This window comes from Haemaphysalis longicornis, unplaced genomic scaffold (assembly GCF_048455015.1).
Source record: "Haemaphysalis longicornis isolate Haplotype H1 unplaced genomic scaffold, Haemaphysalis longicornis Haplotype H1 scaffold_10, whole genome shotgun sequence".
NCBI lineage: Eukaryota > Metazoa > Arthropoda > Arachnida > Ixodida > Ixodidae > Haemaphysalis > Haemaphysalis longicornis.
Window position 1 is genome coordinate 29,166,617 of NW_027526204.1, and position 21,030 is coordinate 29,187,646.

At 47.8% G+C, this 21,030-nt stretch overlaps 1 long non-coding RNA gene across 1 annotated transcript in view; it reads right to left on the reverse strand.

The window, feature by feature from the left end:
• The window catches only part of LOC144158323 (uncharacterized), a 47,939-nt gene extending 28,480 nt beyond the window's left edge, over positions 1 to 19,459 (reverse strand). Inside the window, exon 1 of the long non-coding RNA XR_013320015.1 lies at positions 19,053 to 19,459. This is a non-coding gene — a long non-coding RNA (uncharacterized LOC144158323). The remainder of the gene's footprint in view (positions 1 to 19,052) is intronic.
• Positions 19,460 to 21,030: the final 1,571 nt, after the last annotated feature.

Consider the following 21,030-nt stretch of genomic DNA (forward strand, 5'->3'; position numbering starts at 1 on the left):
TTTCTTTAGCTTAGACGCAAAAGGTCCGCTCATAACTGAGTAGTCGGCGCCCGTGTCTATGAGGGCTACTACTTCAAAGCCGTCGATGGACAGCTGAACGTCGGACGCTGCCTTCGAGTTCCGGGTGCGTCGTGGCGTCGTATCTCGGCTTCTGCGTGTTGACGGTCGGGCGCTGTGCGTCGTGGTCTTCATTGTATTCTCATCGGCACGTTCGGTCATGTCGGGGACACGTCGCGCCGGTTTGCTGTCGTCGTGTTCGGGCGTCACGTCAGGGTTAGATTTGGTCGTTGGGGTCGGGGCATGTCGTGAATCATGGTCTTCAGTAAGCCGCTGCGTCGTTGGAGGGTTTTCATTTTTCCGCCGTTGTGCAACTTTACCTCCCGAAGTTGCTGCTTTTACTTTCCCCCGCGTTGGCTGGGGGACCTTCCCGTGAGAAGTCAGCAGTGCTGCGGCGGTTCGGTGACTGATACGGGTAGGGCGACGGTGAACGGTTGAAACGGGCTGGTCCTCGGTTGATATTGGAGAGACATTCTTCGGTCTCAGCAGGGCGCTGGCCGTATCGGGGCCGTGGGGCGTCGACGGAGAACCCTCGCAAACCGAGCCTCTTGTAGGGACAGCGACGGTAGATGTGGTCGGCCTCTCCACAATGGTAGCACGGCGGCCGATTATCGGGCGTTCGCCACACGTCGGTCTTCCTTGGCGTCTGGTATTGGTCTACAGGGCGTCGGGCGGGCGGCATTGGACGGCGGTATGGCTCAGCCTCTTGACGACGGGTTGGAGCAGGGTGGGGTTGACGAAGGACTGCGGAGTAGGTCATTGCTTGGGGCTGACGGGGTGCTTCTGAAGGCATAGAAATCCTCAGCGCCTGTTGAACCTCTTCTCGGATGACGTCAGTGAGGGAAGCCACTTGAGGTTGCGGCGTCGTTGGAAAAAGCTTCTGAAACTCCTCCTTGACCACTGCTGGGATGGTCTCGCGCAATGTATCGGAGCTTACAGTTGCGGCACCGATGGTCTCCGAGAACAGTGCGTTGACAGGGCGGTCGTACTGCCTCGTTCGAATTTCTAGCGTCTTCTCTGTCGCGGCCGCCTCAGACGCTAATTCCGCCACCGTCTTCAGCAGGCTACGGACTAGACAAGCAAAAAGCTCTTGCTTCACTCCTCGCATTAGAAACCTAAGCTTCTTTTCTTCGGTCATTTCAGGGTCCACACGGCGAAAAAGTCGCTTCATCTCCTCAACGAAGATCACGACGCCTTCGTTAGGGTGCTGCGTTCGAGTTTCATGGAAAAGCGCAGCTCAAAATTCTCACCACGGTTGTGAAGGTCCTAAGAAACTCCCTTTTGAATTGAGTGCAGTTGGTCAAAGAGCTCTCATGTTTCTCGAACCAATTTCGAGCAGCATTTTCTAAGTAAAAGAAGACATGCCGGAAAGTTTCTTCGTCGTCCCACCTGTTGAAGATGCGGACGCGCTCCCGTTTCTCCAACCATTCTTCGGGGTCTTCAGCGCGGGCTCCCCAGAACGATGGCGGTTCTCGGGGCTGCTGCAGGACGACTGGAGACGTTGTTAATGGCACCATGGTGTTGGTTGCAGCGCCCCTTCTCTTGGGCCCTTCTGGCAGAAGACCGAACTCGGGTAGCAATCCTTGCAGTCGGCGGCTTTCTCTGGTTGGACTGGCTTGGCTTCCAGATGTCGTAGAGGGCATAAAGGCTTAGTACCCAGCACCTCCACCAGATGTCACGAAGCCAAGGACGACGGAGTTGTCTTGAAGGAGAAACAAGTTTATTGGAGCGAACTTGTGCTCCCCTAACAACTAAAAAGAATACAAAGGCGGCGAAGCAGCGGTCAACAAAGTGTCGTCGAATGAATGCCGCGGCGTCTGCTCGGCAGGCTTTTATCTTTCGGCGCAACTGTTTTAAGTAATGCACTTTATAAGCGACCCCAAACCATCCACCGCCGGCGTCGGCGGCGGCGTCGGCGTCCGCAGTGCTCCTCTATAAAGAAACAGCATCCGGCGCCAGGTTTCGATCTGCGGACTTTGCGGCCGCAGCGCGACGCTCTACCGAGCAAGCCACGGACGCGACGTGATATCAGCGTTAGTGACGCGCCTTATATCTTTAACGCATTCAAACTACGTCGTCAGCGGCATGCGTTGGCGACTCAGCGGCGTTATAGCGGCTTGATAACTGCGTGGTGTACACGTGATACTACAAACCCAATGGAAGAGATGGAAGAGAAGGCGGCGAGGCGGTGGGCTGCGGGGGCCGAGCGCAAGCGCCGCAAGCGGGCCGACAACCGTGCATTCGCACTTTCACATTCTCCCCTTCGGGGAAATGCGGGGGAATTTTTTAGAACTGTCGATTCACATCCTGAACATTGTAGATCATAGAATATTATTCTGGGCTAGTGACGTTAGGTCCAAACAGTCTGCTTATCTGAATGTGATAGCCCGTGCGGCATAAAAGTAAAGAATGTAAGACGCGCTTCGTTTGGAACGCAGATAACAGAGCCGGACGTGGCCCGGCGTAAAAACAAACAATAAATAAACAAACCCATACATGGTTCGCGGCAATATGTCTACTTGGTACAAACTCTGGCATATAAAGCGAACATAACTAAATGTAAAGTGATGAGGGTATCCTGTAATCAATATAATTTTTTATGGTTATTTTCTTAACAGTACCCCATTAAAGTCCGTAGTGGAGTATAAATACCTTGGTGTGCACATAAATAACAATCTCTCCTGGTTGATTTTATAACATCTAAGGCTAACCGCATGCTTGGATACTTAAAGCGAAATTTTTCCTTAGCACCTTCTCTCAAAAAACAGTTATATGTTCCTTACGTGCACCCCATACTTCCGTATGCTTCGTAAACCTTGGATCCTGGATATACTAATCTCACTAACCAACTTGAAGCTGTTCGAAACCGTTCTGGGAGATTCATACTTTCTAACTATCATCGTACGGCCAGTGTAACTTCTATAAAATCCAGCCTGCACCTAACTCATCTCGCTACACGTAGAAAACTGTCCCGTCTGCGCATATTTCAGAAAGTGTATCATAGGAACCATGCACTCAAATCACGCTAGATACAACCCGCACGTTTCATATCTGAACGTCTTGACATTCGTCACAAAGTTCATGTCCAGCACCAAAACACTGTCACCTACTCCCATTCTTTTTTACCGGAAACGTGTCGTGAGTGGAACCACCTGCCTGCTTCATTAGCTTGCATTCCTAACCCTGACCATTTCCGGAAAGCATTGTCAAATTCTAATTTCTTGTAAGTGTTTTTTTCTTCTACTTCCTATAAGGAGGGATTTTTTTGTTGTGTATTGTTTATTTAATAGTGTAGTGTATGCTTGTGTTGATCGGACGTTTCTGTGTTCTTTTACGGCGAATTATGTGCGTTTATTATTTGCTTTTCTTTTGCTCCAAGAATGATTTCTTTAACGGCTGCGTTTAGTCCATTTGCTTAACTTTGTTTACTGTATTCTTTTGTGTGTACAATGGTTAAACACTTGTCACGAGCTTCTGACATCATTGTTGCTCTTTTATGTAAGCCCCTCCCCTCTGCAATGCTTGTATGCCCTGAGGGTAAAATAAATAAATAAATAATAAGTGTGCGGAGGGCTCCACCTAATGCGAAAGTATTGCGAGCGGTCTGGACTAAACTATACCACTCTAATATTACGGCTAATAGCGCGGAGGCAGTTCCGTTTCTCTCCCTCTTTCTTTATTTCTCTATATATCTCTTTTTGTGTGTGTATGAGTGCTTGCACGTGTACGTGCGCGGTTGTGCGCGTGCACTTGCATGTGGGTGCGCATATGTTTGTTTGCTCGTGCGTGCGGGTGTGTGCGTCCTTTGCGTGCGTGCTTGTGTATGTGTGTTGTCCGTGTTTTAGTGCCTGCGCACGTGTATTTTTGCGCGCGTGCGTGCGTGTGCGTGAGTTTTAGCGTTCTGCGATTTCGCGCGTGCCTGCAGATGCGAACGTGTCCTTGCCCTCATTCATAAAGATCAGCTTCCTAAATGTAGTCAGGCGAAGGTGTTTTCTAGCTCGCCACTGCGGAACCCCTTATACTTACATAAGCTAATCGTCCCTTTCCTTCGACATCCTGGCGGGAGTTGTATTGTGCAAGTAGTATTTGGCTAGAACCCTAGCCTGTCAGGAACCCGAAAGCAGTCACGTAAAGTGTAAGCCCACGGGGGTTGTATCTCCGCGAAAAAAAGTCGTGTAATTTGCAATGCTATGACAGTTAACAATTATAACATGTATACGCGCATAATTTGTCGCCAAGGGATCTATGATTGTTAGTTGAAACACGAAAATAAAAACCGCACGTCCGGACATAAACTATAGAACATTTTTTTATAATAGATTTTTCATACGGCAAGAAGGTCCTCGCAGGTACAACATTCGAGCAGATTGCAGCAAAATACGACTGGTACATCAGGCCCCACATGTAACGCAGGAGATTGAAGGGTCTGTTAATAAAGCGTAGTGGTACCCCCGCAGGTTTATCTGGCGTGCAGTTGGAACATCTGGGCATGTTCGCTACACGTGGTTTAGGTCAGTTTCTATGGTTTTGCTTTTGCAAACGACACGTGTAGCGAAAAAAAAATTCCCCGCATTTCCCCGAGGGGAAGAATGTGAAAGAGCGAATGCACGAGTTGAATTTGCGCGGTTCGGTAATGTTCGCGAAAGAGACATCCCACACACACACACAACTACAAAGAAAGAAAGATGCATTTATTCACAGACACCTATTTGTGTTGTCGTTGTACTTGATTGCTAGAGCGGATCTCAGCTTTGAAATTTCGTGTCAGTACTCCTTTAAGCGGGTGCATTAGCCCTTCTCACGCCCGATTTCTTGCCAATCCCTCACGTGGGTATGTGCCATGCACAGACACCTATTTGTGTTGTCGTTGTACTTGATTGCTAGAGCGGATCTCAGCTTTGAAAGTTCGTGTCAGTACTCCTTTAAGCGGGTGCGTTAACCTTCTCACGCCCGATTCCTGGCCAATCCCCCACGTGGGTATGTGCCATGTCAGCGGCCAGGCAGCGCGCGCCCATTTCCCCCCGTTGCCAAGGAAGACGTGGAGATTCCTGGCCAATCCCCCACGTGGGTATGTGCCATGTCAGCGGCCAGGCAGCGCGCGCCCATTTCCCCCCGTTGCCAAGGAAGACGAGGAGCGCGCGCACCCGCTGCTGTTGCTATGCGGACGGCGGCGGACGCTTCAGGCTCGCTTAAGAAGTGCATTCGCACTTAAAAGGCAGACCTCAGGGACAGTTTGGAGAAAGGGCAGCCCAACTGCAAGCTTTCGCCGCAGGGCCTTTTCCCAGCAGCCCCAGTCGCTGGGAAGGTAGGTTTCACAGGTTGGAAGTAGCGAGCGCATGGCGCTGTGGAGATAAAACTTTTCCGCCCCCAATATACGTCCAGTGTAGACACCGGAAGAAGCGGTGGTGTATGCTCAAGATGTTTACGATGACAGGCGCTATATGACGCTTTGTGCTGGATTAAGAATGTCCCGCCAAAGCAACAAAATGAGAACACAACATAGGTATGTGTGCAGAATAGCCTGCATATTCGTGCACACAGTAAGCGAGAACAGGAAACATGACCAAAATCAGGTATCGCAGTCGGTGAGTCTGAGTGACTGCAATGCTTCGCTCCTGTAGAAACTGCCAATGCAAGCGCAATGATCCCATCCTGAATGGCAAGAAGCTCAGTCAACAGGCTTGACAGAGGGCGGAGAATCTGGCCGGTGCAGCACTGTTTTAAGTTCAGATGAGCGGTTTTTGTCAAGTCCGTGGTTACAAAGCAGTCATGTGCAATGGCGCGCTCGGAAGTCTTCATATACATGGTCAAGTCTCAGGCACACAGAGGAGGCATAAATGCGTCCGGCGTTCGGAGGGTGATAAGGCCAGAGGCTAGGACATGTAGCTTTGCAGTACCAGTTCTCTGTGACCTGATAGTACAGTCAGGGCGCTATGGGCAGAAAAGGCTGCCATCGTTTCAGACTGCATGCCCTTATACGTGACGAGAGCGGCTGCCTGGGATATGTGTCCAGAATTTCAAGCAGGCGAGCGGAACTAAACTTGTAAATTAATTCGTCTGACTTGTTTAGCGAGGCTTCATTTTGCAGGGAGGCAAGTAATAATGCGCTTGGCGGCCGTGTTGATCGTCTCAAGCTGCGCTCAGTCAGCTTGCTTAAAGGCCAACTGCACTCATATTTTCGATCACATAAAATTAATGTCACCTAATAGTACACAAAGAAATAGTGCGAAATGCAAAATACTAAGTTTCAACCATGAACGCACGCGACTCAAACGGCTCACGACATTGGCGTTTTCGGAACCGAAACTGAATAAAAAAGGCGGCCATTACCGGCGGCCGGATTTGACGTACATCATGGAACGGAAGTTGCCGCGATAGAACCGGCGGCTCTTCAGAGCCGCCTTCAAATGAGCGTGCTATCGTCGCGTTTCGCATTATTTTGTACGCTGACGAACCCTCACTAACGTTTGCCCTGGATAATGGAGTTTAGTGCAATTCCGACATCGAGTTGCTATCAATCGAAATAAAGTAGACCTAACGAAAGTTATTTTTCCATCAGAATAAGTGATCCATGGTATTGTGAGCAAAAAAAAGCAGGCCCTAATTTACAAAGCTAGTTGATCGTACGATATCGAAAAGCCGCTTTGGTTAGCGGGCGCCTCGGCTATCACATCGCTGTCATTGAAGGAAATAAACTTCACGCGGGCGGAGATCAATCACAATTTCTACTATACATTGCGTGCAAACAGATTCGTGAATATCAGCCCAGCATTGTTCGCCTTGCAGCCCATCGAGAAGCGAAATATTGAAGGTATCTGAAACTATAAGCCAGCTTCCACAGCTAAATCACGCAATAAAACCCGAAAAAAAGTTGCCTATCTGCGCTGTTTTCTACGTTCACGAGAGGCGTGTGCTGTAGGAAGTATTTTACTTTCAAATAAACAAAATATACCGTTATACAGAAGTAAATACTTTATTTGGGAATGGAAGAAAATTACCTTTGTACAAGAGAAAAGGCGCTTCGTCAGCTTTCGTACTTCGCGAAGACGACGGCCGATATTTATGAGGATGTATTTGTTACCACGGGCAAGGTTGATTCTCGTTTACTTAGTGAGTGACGCAAAAGTCGCAGAAATGTCTATACCCGCGTGTACAACAACTCCAGTTAGGTGGAAAATGTTTGGACAAGTCTAAAGGATGGAGGTGGCGTTGCCCCAGCCCAGATATTTCAAATATTAGACGCGGAAGTTCAAGTGGTCAAGAAGTTATAAAACATCCTTTTTTCTATGATAGATGCAATAGTAATAACAAATGTAAGTCAACTGTGCGTGTCGCGCTAATTTTTCAGCAGAAATATTATTGTCAAGTAAACAAAACTTTGCTAACTGCAGGACGCTCTTTGTAGACGATAACTTGTAGACTTCTAGTCTATTTTATTGCACTAAAACAAAAGAGGATAATGCTAAATATGTGGTTAGTTTTAAACATGAGATGGCGACAGTGGTATAGCCGAGAACCACGGGTGAGCGCGCGCCTGCGCTCGGCGGAGAGCAGTGCAAGTCGCCGGAGAAGCGCGAGCGTCACGGGACAGGTTCCCCAACCTCCATCACAGGGCGCTGGGAACTTTTTCAACGACTCTCCGAACAGGCGCAAACGTCGTCTGCACGGAGCTATAGTTTTACTGATGATACCTAGTGGGCGTGGTGCTTACGAAGTTGAGTATTTCGCCATGGTGATTGAAACAGCATAGACTAATTATCTCTATCAAATTTGTACAAATAAAATTTTGAGTGCAGTTGGCCTTTAAAGTTCTGGAGCTATGCCCAGTAGACGCGCTATGGTTGTAGTACTGAGCCCACTACGAGAGCGGTAATCGTGTTATAAGTCCTGCTAGACTTTTGAGATATGCGGTGAATTCGGTGTAGAATTTGTCCGGCTTTTTTCTAGCTTTTCTAGCGCTCTGTCCTTGTGCATCTTTTCCGTGCTTCGTCTATAGCGCTTTGGCTTTGGGCATCCTTTACGTTTTTCGTCCGTAGCGCGTTGTCCTTGTGCGCTTTGTCTTTGTTCCATCCTTAGTCTTTTCGTTGCGCTATACATTCATCAAGGTTTTTCTAGCACAATTTAGCCACTGTGCTTATTGCTTTGATACAGATATATTTAAACCGAGGGCCAATATTAGCATTTCTGAATCATAACTGTAAAATTATGCGCAATGATATTTCTCCTGCCCAAAGAATACGTTGTGCAAAATTGCAGTTCTTCCTATCCTGTTAATTAAACACACAGCGCAGTTGCCATGGGAGTAAAATTTCGCTGAAAGATGACCCGTACAAGTCTACAAAGACTGGTCAGATTTGAAGATGCCTCTCTCATTCTGAGTTGGAAGGGAAGAGGACAAAATGAATGGAAGGTATAAAAAGGGCTCAGATGTGGATGTGTCGATTAAGGCATTTTTAAAGTACTGGTCAGGTATTGATGAAATTTGAACATAATATAGCAAGCCTATGTTCACTCACTGATTCACTAAGCACATGTGCTGCATTTGACATAAAGGCTTTCAATTCGGATAACGCGAAAAGCAGCAAAGCCCATAAAACAGAGCTTAGTCTAGCCCTGCCATGTGATTTTGCCGCTCACTTATACGCGACACCGCCGTAGTTCAACTGAGACGCCGCCAAAACGATGTAGTGACACCGCATGAGTAGTTGGTCTTCCCCGTTGAATTGGTGGGACAGGAGTTGAAGAAAGAGTTGCGCGAGACTTAAACCACAAAGAAGGGCAGGATTTATTTCTATGTGAGCACTGAAGGAGACATCACGACGCATTTCTGAAAGTCTTACATTTTAACGCGATAGCGTTATTAGGCTCATTTTTTGATTTCGCCGTGCCTGCTAGCCTTCAACTGTCAGCCGTGCTCATCAAGCGTCAGCGGAAGTACATCATCGCTGCAACCGGAAAATGCTACTACTGCAGCCAGATTTGAGGGCTCGCCCCAACCTCGAATACGGCAGTTCGGCAACTGCAATGTGGAAAGGAGCACGATAATACTACAGCGAAGACGAAAGAGAATATATGGGACTTCAGCGGGGGCCGCTACTGCGCAGTAAGGTGCGTTATAAGCCGTACTGTTACTCGCATCCTCGACAGATACGGAGCCCAGCCGCTGCTGAAACTTACTCCATCACCCCAAAGCTTCCCCTGCCAACGTAAATGATGCGGCGCCAACATTGCGCCACCTGACTAAGAACGGGCGAAATCTTGGAGAAAAGTTTCGCGAAATATTAACGCTAAGCATAAGCGCTAACCTTATAGATGAACGGTAATCTTCACAAAAGATTAGCGCCGAGCTCTAAAAAAAGCAAGGAAGACATGTATTAAGACCATAAACTAAATAACTGCACGTTAATAAGGAATGCAACGACCACATAGCGTGTAATAAATCAATTTTTAAAGAACTCTTGAAATTTCAGGCAGCCCCGTCACCGGTGCAAGTTCTGTGCGGAAAACGATGGATGGCAGCACGCGCACAATCTAAACATCATCCTAAATATTGGTCAGGCTATCGTTCTTGAGCACGGTTGCGTAAAAATAATCGGAATTGCACTAAAGAAGCGGCAGAAGTGATCCCACAATCATCAATAAATTGAAAATCGTTACCCGTTCGGATCACATTGTGATACACCTAACCAAGAAAAGATCTAGAAAGAGAGGAAAAGAAATGACAATACTTGTGTAGACACTCATCACACCTGCCATTCCAGAAATTTACTTGCACTGAATGAAACTAAATTACAACAACAAGAGGGCAGCGTATAAGACAGCCCTAAACTACCCACTACTCGCGATCACCAAGTAGATCGGTGACCCGCCCATCGGAACTACCAAATGTCAGCTTACGCCTTATTACCCACTCTCAAAAGGCCATTAGACTTGTTGCTGCAGGCGGAATACCCAAACCCTTGAACGAAATTCTTCAGTCTACAATGATTACGGTTCACATCACACTGACACCCGAGCACCAGAGTCTGGAATGTTATGCCACAACTGACAAAAAGCAAGCGAACACGCATCATTCTTACCCCTGCCAAATAGGATGTAATCATCGAAGAATCGCACGCTCGACGGTCATACGAACCAACACATATATCAACAAATCTAGATTGCCGAAGATGCTTTGTGGGAAATGCCCGACAGTAGTATAATACTCCTGTGTACGGGAAAAGTTACAATTTCTTCAACGCAACCTGGCAAAATTTAATTATGTGCACACACAATAACAAGTGAACGTTGCACGTTCGACTTTCGCCGAAACATGGGAAGCGTCCCTGACCACCTCGTCACCATATCAGCGTGAGCTTCATCACAGAGAGCCAGGAAAAGAGCCGCTGCGGCGTTCGGGTCTTGCAGTTCGGGCTCAACGCTTGAGCTCCTCGCCATCTGTTTACATCCTTTTCCGAAACTCCAACGACAACTTACGCAAATAAAATACTTCGCTGTGACCCCCTTCCGCTTAGAAAGAAAAGCCAAAAAGTTCATGCTGGCCACGGCGCTAGAGAATAAAACTTTGAAAGACTGCCACTGTTACCGTCTCGAACAACACCCTGCAGACGCAACTTTGCACGCTGGCTTCTTCGGCTACACAAGCGCCGGTGGCTTCTGTCCTACCTGTGCCACGGCAAATAAAAATCGTTGCCGATAGTTTCGCTCTCTGCACTGAACATTATTGCCAGTAAAAAGCAAACATTGTAAACGCAGCAACTCCGTTTCAAAACGCTTGGTCGACGTTTAAGTAACGCCATCGCGTCGTACATCTTAAGAAATAAACGTATACATGCATCGGCAACTTTTTTTATTTACATGTCCTGTTGTCGCTTCCAACTGTACTAGTACTTGTTATCATACGCATCGATATCGTCGTGTTTCTCATGGCCCGCATTACACTCGCGTTAGCGCCTGACGACAGCTGGGGCAAAACAGCCGCGCGTACGTGCAGGACACATGCGCGGCGTTCCGTGGAGCTGGTGTTGCGCCAGCTGTGGCGTTGTTGGTGGCAAGGCAACGCGAGGCGCTCCGCTGGGTTTCCGCTACTTTTTTTGCTAAAGCCACTGCGTGAGCCGGGGACGTAGCGGCGCCCGCGAGGCGCACCCTCAAGGGCACGCTCGGCATTTTCTTGCTCCTCGCGGTTTTCCCCAGTTGTTGCTTTTGCTATAGCCACTGCGCGTGCCAGGTACGGTCGGCGGTCATAACGAGGCACACCCTCACAAGCGCTGGGCACTTTCTTGGTTTCTGTAACGCGGTACGCGTTATGCATTACTAGCCACACATTACGGTTAGCTACGGCGGCTCCTCTGTTAATAATTATTGTTTTTTGGCATTCACGTGGAAGTTGCTTGGTGTGAGAAATGAATGTGAATTTTTCGCTCAACACTACACCTTAATATTAGTGCTCGTTTTTTACAGGAATTGATGCTTCATTAAGAGCAATTTTATTGTTTGGCTGTCGCCACTACACAACACAAGTACTTTTTCGCGGATGAATTCTAAATAAATTGTTATCCCCCCGTCAAATAAGTTCACAATGCAAAACTGTACTTGGCGGGTCAAAATTGAGAAGGTACGTTAGTTAAAACATATTTAGATATAAAATAAGGTGTTGTTGGGTTCAGTGCCCTCGCAGAGACTTTATGTTAACTACAAACAATGTAAATCTCACAACCCGGTGTTGATGTACACTGTTTTCCTGGACATAAACCGCGGAATGTGAGGGGCGGGCACTCACGTGAAATGTTCTTTTTTACCCATAGCTTCCGAGCGAAATGAACAAGTTGCCCGTAAAGCCGAATGATACACGGACGCTGAGCACGCACCATAACCGCTTTCGATATCAAAAACATCGTTATTCCGTTAAGGGAAACAACAGGATCACTTCTGGATTCCCATTGGCAGCTCTGGAGAATACCAGTGTACCCAAAAAATGTGTACGTCTTTTGTTTTTTATCTTTTTGAAAAGCTTCCACAAGTAGCCTTTCAGAGCAATGGATCGACGACTTGCAGGAAAGCATCGGTTCTTTTCGTGCTTACAGACAAACAATAACGGTAGTATTTCCCGCCCGACCTGGAAAGGCATCCCGAAAGCGTTATTTTGTTGTAAATTTTCAGGAGTTCTTTATTTGTGTCTACGTGTAAAGGTTGCACCCCAGTGCATGCAATTTTATTTACACTCTAAGCTAGCAGCTTACGCGTGATATGAGCAGCCCACAGCTAATCTAGTGAAAATTCGCAATGTTATAGGGCGAGTTTTTTGTCTTCGTCACATACAGACGTCTTTAAATACGTTTTTATGCTTTATAGAAGTGCTTGATTAGTGCGCTGAACTGGACAAGTGCTCGAAGCGTTGTGGAAGTGTGTTAGGCTGGGCTTCAAGTGCGTGCTCTCCTATACTCACTCGGGGCAGGTTGTGTGTATGATGCCTGTTAAGTGTTTTTATTCGTGTCTATACATTGGATTACTAGATATTAGAAAATTGCTAGAGTAGTACCTAACAGTCCTCATTTAAGAGCATGCAAATTTCTTAATATATCATAGTCTTTCCAGCGTTTAGGTTTAACGCAAGGCTTCCTACCTCTACGTGCCAACGGTTTTTAAGTGCGAACGCACTTCTTAAGCGAGCCTGAATCGTCCGCCGCCGTCGTCCGCATAACAGCTGTGGGTGCGCGCGCTCCTCGTCTCCCCTAGCAACGGGGGGAGATGGGCGCGCGCTACTCTCCTCCTCCTCTCTCCGCTCAGTGACTGCGGGTGTTGGGCGCCTCCTCTCCACTTCGGGCGGGAGAGCTCTCGCTCGCGTAGCGGGCGCTCCGAATTCCGACGCGGGAGGGCGCTCGTGAAGCCCTCGCCGTAACGGCGGGCGCTACTCTCCTCCTCCTCTCTCCGCTCAGTGACTGCGGGTGTTGGGCGCCTCCTCTCCACTTCGGGCGGGAGAGCTCTCGTTCGCGTAGCGGGCGCTCCGCATTCCGACGCGTGAGGGCGCTCGTGTAGCGGCCGCGTGGCGCGGGAGGGTATTAGTCGAGCGCGCGCCGTCGTCGAGAGCGGTCGCTGGTCCTGCATCTCGATAACGATGATGGCGGACCGGGCAACGGTACCAGCAATAACGAGTGAAATATCTTTCCTTGTAGTTGTGTGCGTGTGTGTAATCTCTCGACTACTCATTAAGATCACGATGTCCACCGTAATCGCGCAATCAACAACCGTGCATTCGCACTTACACACTCTCCCCCTCGGGGACGTGCGAGGGATTTTTTTTTTGATGGCGTGCTTGACAAGAAACCATCAACGTGTGTGGAGATGGGAGGGCAGCCTCCTGTATAACGCCTTTGTGCCTTCTCAGTGCCAGAAATTCCGCCGTTCTCTCTGGTGACGCCCTAATCCAAGGTTCTCCTGCGTTGGTGAGGGAACTCTCAACATTTCTCTACACACCTTTCAACAATGGGTGGTTTTAAAAAAACGTTGTCGAGGCAGTTTGCAGACCAGAAATTCGTGTTGTATTAAGGGGACTCTGGCTCTAGTACTTACGGGCAACTCCTGTTTGAACAAAAAAGGTAGAAAAATTCACGAGGCCAGAAATAAAACGATCTAGTAAGGGGCCGCTGGGACACTAGAACTTGACAGTGATAATAGCGAAAGAGATGGACTTTCTCGGGCTACCTTGTTGGTTCGTAAATAATTTAACGCAAGTGTTTCTTTTTGCGTTGCACTCGGTTTAGCCAGAAATGTTACGGGTGAGTTCACTATTGGGCTTGTAAACCACTGAGAATTGATCGCTCATTCGGTATCTGATTCTCAGATAATGAATGGCAGCCTACCATTGTCCCTGAAGAAGGAAGTGTATGGTAGCTGCATCTTACCGGTACTCACATACGGGGCAGAAACATGGAGGCTGCCTAAAAAGGTTCAACTTATAATGAGAACGACTCATCGGGCAATGGAGCGGAAGATGATAGGTGTAACATTAAGGGACAAGAAGAGAGTGTAGTGGGTCAAGGAACAAACGCGTGTTAAGGACATAGTAGAAATTAAGAACAAGAAATTGACCTGGGCAGGGCGTGCAATGCGAAGAGAAGATAACCGTTGGTCATTAAGGGTAACAGAGTGGATCCCTAAAGAAGACAAGCGCTACAGGCGGCGGCAGAAAGTTAGATGGGCAGATGAGATCAATAAGTTTGCGGGGATAAATTGGTCCCAGTTAGGACAGGACCGGGGTAATTGGAGATTCATGGGAAAGGCCCTTGCCCTGCCGTGGGCGTAGATAGGCTGGTCATGATGACGAGGACGGAAAAAATTTCTGCCATGTTTCTTCTTTTTAAAAGATACAGCCCGAGCATGGTTCGATTACCATGAAAACTCCCTAACCGACTGGACTCTCTTTAAAAGCGAGTTCCTTAAAACATCTGCCACCATCGTGCAGAAAGTTCCAGCCGCACTTTTGCTGAAAACATGCAAGCAACACTCCAACGAAGGGATAGTGATGTTTTTTAGGAGATAAAGCGACTATTTCGCCCCGCGGATCCCGAAATGACAGAAGAAACTCAGGTTTCTGATGCCAGGAGCGAAGCAAGAACTATTTGCTTGCCTTCTACGCAACCCCCTAAAACGGTTGCCGCATTGGAGAAGACGCTGGAAATTTGTACGAGGCAGTACGACCGCCCCATCAATGTCCTTGCTTCGGAGACGATCGGTGCCGGTGGCTATTAGCTCCGATACACTACACGAGACAATCCGCGCAGTCGTCAGGGACGAGCTTCGGAAACTTTTTTGAACGACACCGCAACCTGAAGTCGCTTCCCTGACTGACGTCATCCGAGAAGAGTTTCAACAGGCACTGTGGTCTTCTACGCCATTCGAAGCACCCTGCGAGCCGCAAGCTTTGGCCTATTCCGCAGCTGTTCGTCGACCCCTCTCTGCCCCATCCCAGCGTGAAGAGGCCCCGCCGTACCACCGTCCACTGTCGCCCGCCCGACCGCCTGTAGTATAAAGCAGACGACAAGAAAAACCGACCTGTGGTGAACACCGGATAATCGTACGTTTCGCTTTCACTGCGGAGAGGCCAACAACGTCTATTGTCGCTGCCCGTACAAGACGCTCGGACTGCATGGTTTCTCCGTTGACGCACCTCGCCCTCTCCCTGGCCAATGACCACGTGATATCAACGAGTATCTATGTCAAACCATCCATGGCCCAGCCCATTTCAACCGTTCGCCGCCGCCCTATTCATACCAGCCCCCGAACTGCCGTACCAACACTGACTTGACACGTGGGAGGTCCCCAGCCCGCGCGGGGGAAACCAAAACCAGCCATTTCTGGAGGTGATGTCGCACAACGACGGAGAAACGAAAACCCTCCAACGACGCAAGGACGCACGGAATACCGTGCCCTCAGCTCGACGACCCGATCTAACCCTGACGTGACTCCCGAACACGACGACAGCCCAACAGTGCGACGCGTACCCTAGATGATCGAGCCCGGTGGTGAGAAGCCGACGACAACGACGACGCATACTTCCCGACCATTAACACGGATAAGCCGAGGTACGACGCCCCGACCCACCCGGAACTCAAGGAAGCCGGCGTCCGACGTCCAGTTGTCCATCAATGGCTTTGATGTAGTTGCCCTTCTGTTGGGTAATTGTTTTGTTCCTGGCGGTCCTGATCGAAGGCGTCTTCTGACGGAAAGCAGCCTTGCTACTGCAGCCGACCCGATATGATTTAGGGAGTCATCCCGTCTGAAGTCTTGCGTGAAGATCAGTACGACTATTTGTGCTGTTGCGCCCGGATTATAAGACTATTATGTATGTTGGAAATGTGTTCGTACCTGTTTTTCCTTCTGGCTATTGATAAATTAGCGTATTTTTCTACATTGAGGATATTTGCCAGTGATTATACCAGTAATAAACAGATTTTAGTGCAGATAGTAATATCAAATGGTCTTTTATTGTGTTAATATCCCGGTAAATTACGCAATCATCAGCAAATAATCGATTGTTGGCTGTAATACTGGAAGGCAGGTAATTTATAGAAATCACAAATGAAATTGTGGCCAGGACTCAACCCTGGGAAACTCCGGATGTGAAATGCGTTATTTTGAAAATTGTCCATTGTATTCTACGTACTGGAAATAGTTGGCTAAGCAGCCTGTTATCCAGCAAAGAACGTCATCGTCGTTGATAACTGATAAGTTTTTTTATTAGCCTATTGTGTGGTGCCCGATCGAATGCCTTTGACAGGTACAAGAAGATTACCTCAACTTGATTTTGGTTGTCTATGCTTACAGATATATTGCGCGTTAGTTCTACAAGTTGCGCTCTTCTCGATAGTCCCTGACAAAAACCGTGCTGGCAAGTTGATAATATATGTTCATGTTCTAGGCATATAGTTATGTGCTTTAGGATAATCAGCTCAGGCAGCTTGCTTACTGTGCTAGTTAAAGGAATTTGTCTGAAAGTAACTCGGTGTCATAGCGGCCTTCTTTGAGTATGAGAACAATTTTGGCATCTTCCAGTCTTTCGGTAACGTAGCCGTTGAGAATGGCTTGTTGAAAATCAAGACCAGATATTTTACTACCAGTACGACATATATTTTTTAGAAAGCGTTTGAAATATTTTCGGGACCGTTACTTGTTTTTTTTATTTCAATGTTCAGTAAAATCTTTAACACACCAGCTTCCGTTATAGATGGTGGATCTTAATGGCGTATATCTTTGGTATCTATGTGTGGCATAATATTGTCGTCGACAGTGAAGACGGATTTGAAGTAATCATTCAGCGAGTCAGCAGTGACAGAATCTTTGTATTGGGTTTTTACCTGTTTTCGAACTTTTTGGGGCTTAAGTAGTCCCAAACTTTCTAGGTGAGCTTTTTGGGAAACCCGGGAGTGCTTGGTTGAAATAATAGTTTTTGGCTACCTTTGTTTTCGATTTTATGTCATTAAGTGTGTCAGAAAGTTTGTTTGTCGCCGATGCTTCAGACTTTGCTTTCAGGGATTTTCTCCATCGTTTTACTTTACGTTTAGCATGTATTATCGCGGGTTATCCATGGGTTACGTTTCGGGAGATTTCTTGCATTATGCGGAACGTAATTATCTATGTAGTAAAGAAATATTTCTTTAATTTTTTACCATACCGTTTCGCCATCAGTAACGCTGAAGAGTGATGGTCCTTCGAACCAGGAGAATTATGTGTCGTCAGCGGAGTTTAAGTCAAGAAAAGTTATTTTAGATTGTTAGTAAACGGGCCTGTCCTGAACGGGGAGCGTGCATATGGTGACCTTGTGATCTGATAAGCCATCAATTATTTCAATTTTCGGTTCATCCGAAGGCAAATGCTCGTTAAGAAATATTGTATCTGATATATTCGAAGAAGATCCTTGAATTCGCGTCTCTTGCGTGATAATTTGAACAAGGTTAAAAGAAAACATAATATCAAGCCTGATCTCTGAGCCCGTGGAAGAAAACTGCATTATCTGCCAGTGGGCATCTGGTAGAATAAAATATCCCAATAATATCAGCCGCGAACCGAACACGTGTCGTTGCATGTATTCGTGTAGTGATTTCAAGACGTCAGTCTCTTGTTGGGCTGTGATAGAAGCATCCCATAGTCACGGCGCATGACGCAAACATTAGCCTGACGAAACTAGCCTTTACACCATCAACATCCGGGCGAACTGTGTAATGTCTCGAAAACAGGCGCGGAAAGACGCATAATAAGAAGAGAAATACAAAGGACGACGCGCTTACTAGCAACTGGCAACATTTATTAGGAAACAGAAATATATAGGGCGACCAACCGACATAATTCACTGATTAAGGCTTATACATAATTCACTGATTTCAAAATGAATCAGCACCAACTCGCCCAACTTGCCATCCTCTGTACCTGATTCCTTTCTTTGCCTTAATAGCCACACCTCCGCCTCGCGTCGGCCGGTCTTTCCGTGTTAGTGCGTGATTTGGGGGCGCTATTTCATCTCATTATGACATCGGTGCTTAAACATGTTTTGGTCTGACTAATGACGTCAGGACAGTAGGGATTCTAGCGATTCTAGTTTGTTATGTATGCTACGAGCGCTTACGTTTACTAAGCTTATTTCGGATGTTGCAGCCCCCGAGTGCGTGCTGTTATTGTATCATCTTGGGAGTTTTTTGTTGTTGGCGGATTTTTCTATGTTCTTTGACTGCTACTTTGCCTTTTTTTATCGTCCTAGATGAACGTTTTTGTGTGTATGAACTATTTCTCATATGATAAAGTTACCTTGTCACCCACCTCGTCATTTGCTCTTGCACAATTCTACAGTTTTCTCCTGATCTCTCGTAATCCAGGTGAGAAGTCCTCATTTACCGCAAAGATCGTTACTTTAAGTTTGTGACTTTAACATCTTTGCCTTATCTCGGGAATCTGAGAGTTTCAGGATTATTGGTCTGTTGTTTTCGTCGGAGGCTTGTTCAAGACGGTGTATCAGTTCAATGGCTACGTGCTCTATGTGTAGAACATCCTTTAGAATTTTTCCATTTATGGGCTCCTCAAAAGATTCTTTATTTTCGTTTTTGCCCTCTTCAATATCGTAGAATATCAGATTATATCTCCTGGAGGTGTTTTCAAAGTCATCTAATTTCAATTCAACACCTGGTATTTCATTGTGCAGGTTAGATACTTGGTCCATACATTTTTATATCTTGCTGTCAAGTAAGGCCAGGTTTTTCAGTTTCATGTCAATGGAAGCTAACCGTCCCTTGTTGATCTCTTTTATGTCACTAGGTATAGGTTCTATCTGCTTCGGTATCTCAGCTAAGTAAGGCCCCGGATTAGTCTCGACGTCACCAATTTAAAAGCAGTAAATTGGAAGTGTACAACACCATATCGGAAAGCATAGTACTAATCGGCCTTGGACACGGCAGCACAATCAAGCAAGGGTCACTAGACGGGAAGCTTTGGACGTAGCGTTTGCTCACCTGGACGAAAAAGACGAGCGGAGTACTGGTCTGCATGCTTCCAGTGCTGGCGTGCCCTGTGAGGCATGGGTGGCGCAGTCTTGGCTTTATACCGGAGGGCGCCCGGAAGGGCGCCAGGGCAGCGTTGTAACTCGCGCAGGTATGCCGTGTTGTCCCTGTAGGCCAGTGAAACCAACAGATGTCGATGGTTCCCAATGTTAAAGCGGCATGTGCGTCGTAGTCGTCAGCCAGCCCTATCCGGTTGACCTTTGGCGCCTGCGCGGATCCTCCGTAGTCCACTGACAGCGGCAGCAAGGCGACGATAATCTGGACGATAAAGACGAGCGGATTACTGGTCTGCATGCTTGCAGTGCTGCCGTGCCCTACCCTGATTGTCAAAGCCTTGCGCGGATCATAGGGTGGCTTTGCTGTTATTTCTGCTATCCCCACGGGGTCACACCCCAGGTATCCGCTCTACTTCCAGTCCAAAGGACATGGTTCAGCATCCCAGTGGAATCGATTTCAACCACAGCAGTGCGCACCTTCCCCACCTTGTGGACTTTATCGTCCCCGATCATTAGTGCGCCGTCGCAAACTTATTGGTGATGCCCGTGGCGAGTTCCTTAAATATCGGAACGGCGTAGACCCTTATCAGTCGGCATGGAAGCGTGACCATGATGAAAAGCTCATTGGCATTTTTCTTGGCCATCGATGTTAGTTGCCCCCGCCAAGTGAAATCCACATGTACTAAGTCCTAACTGATTATCGGTGCCATCTATTTCTCATGTCCAACATTATTCATTGTTTATTGATGCCCTAAAAGATTAATTAAACTGCACCGGCGGACGCGTCACGCCACAAGGAGCGGTCCTGTCCCCCTCCTATTCAACATTACCCTCATCGGGCTGCCTAAACAACTGGCGTCGATTCCCGGCTTACACCACGGTCTTTACGCCGATGATATCACGGTGTCGACCGGTATGGGCTCGGTCAGGGAGATGCAGGACCGTCTCCAAATGGCGGCTGATACCGTGAATGAGAATTCTAAGAACTGGGGACTCTCGTGCGCCCGACAAAAATCTGAGCTGCTTCTAGTGCGCAGAAAGGGCGGTAGGCAAACAGGTGTCCCTTCGATGGAGATCACGCAGGACGGTGCTACCATCACCCCGTCTCCGCAAGTGAAGATTCTAGGTATGTTAATTCAAGCAGATTGCGCAAACACCACGATGATAAGGAAATTGGAACACACGACTTGTCAGATTGCCCACATGCTCCGTCGGATCACGACCAAGGGAAGGGGCATGAAGGAGGCGGATACGCTTCGCCTCGTTCAGGCGTTCGTCGTATCGAGAATCTGCTATGTGACGCCTTATGCACTACTAAACAAGGCAGAGAAGAACAAGTTAGATACGCTCTTGCGAAAGGCGTATAAACGAGCCCTGGGTCTGCCCCCCTACACCTCCACGGATCGTCTCCTCAAGCTTGGGGTGCACAACACTGTGGACGAGCTGATTGAGGGCCACCTGCTCAGTCAGCGTTACTGGCTAGTAGGGACGGATGCAGGCAGGGCCCTTCTGCTAAGACTGGGCATAAACATCCCTGATAGCCCTCTTGAAACCACAGTAGACATCCCTCGCGAACTACGCCGAAACATCAGAGTGGCCCCGCTGCCCAGAAACATGCACCCGCAGTTCCACGACGGTAGGAGAGAGGTACGAGTTAGAGCCTTGGACAAAAACTACGGCTCAAACGGTTTATTATATGGACGCCGAAGATTGTGCAAGACGAGGAGCCATGGTAGCGACTGTGACGAAGAAAGATAGCCACGCCACGAGCCTCACTCTCAACAAAGTCTCGACACTACAGGCCGAAGAAGTAGCTCTTGCGCTGGCAATAACGCAGACCCCAGCGGAAGTGATAATCACAGATTCACAGTCAGCGTGTAGAAGCTACCTCGAAGGCCGCATCTCGTGCATCGCCATGACGATCCTCGGCCAGA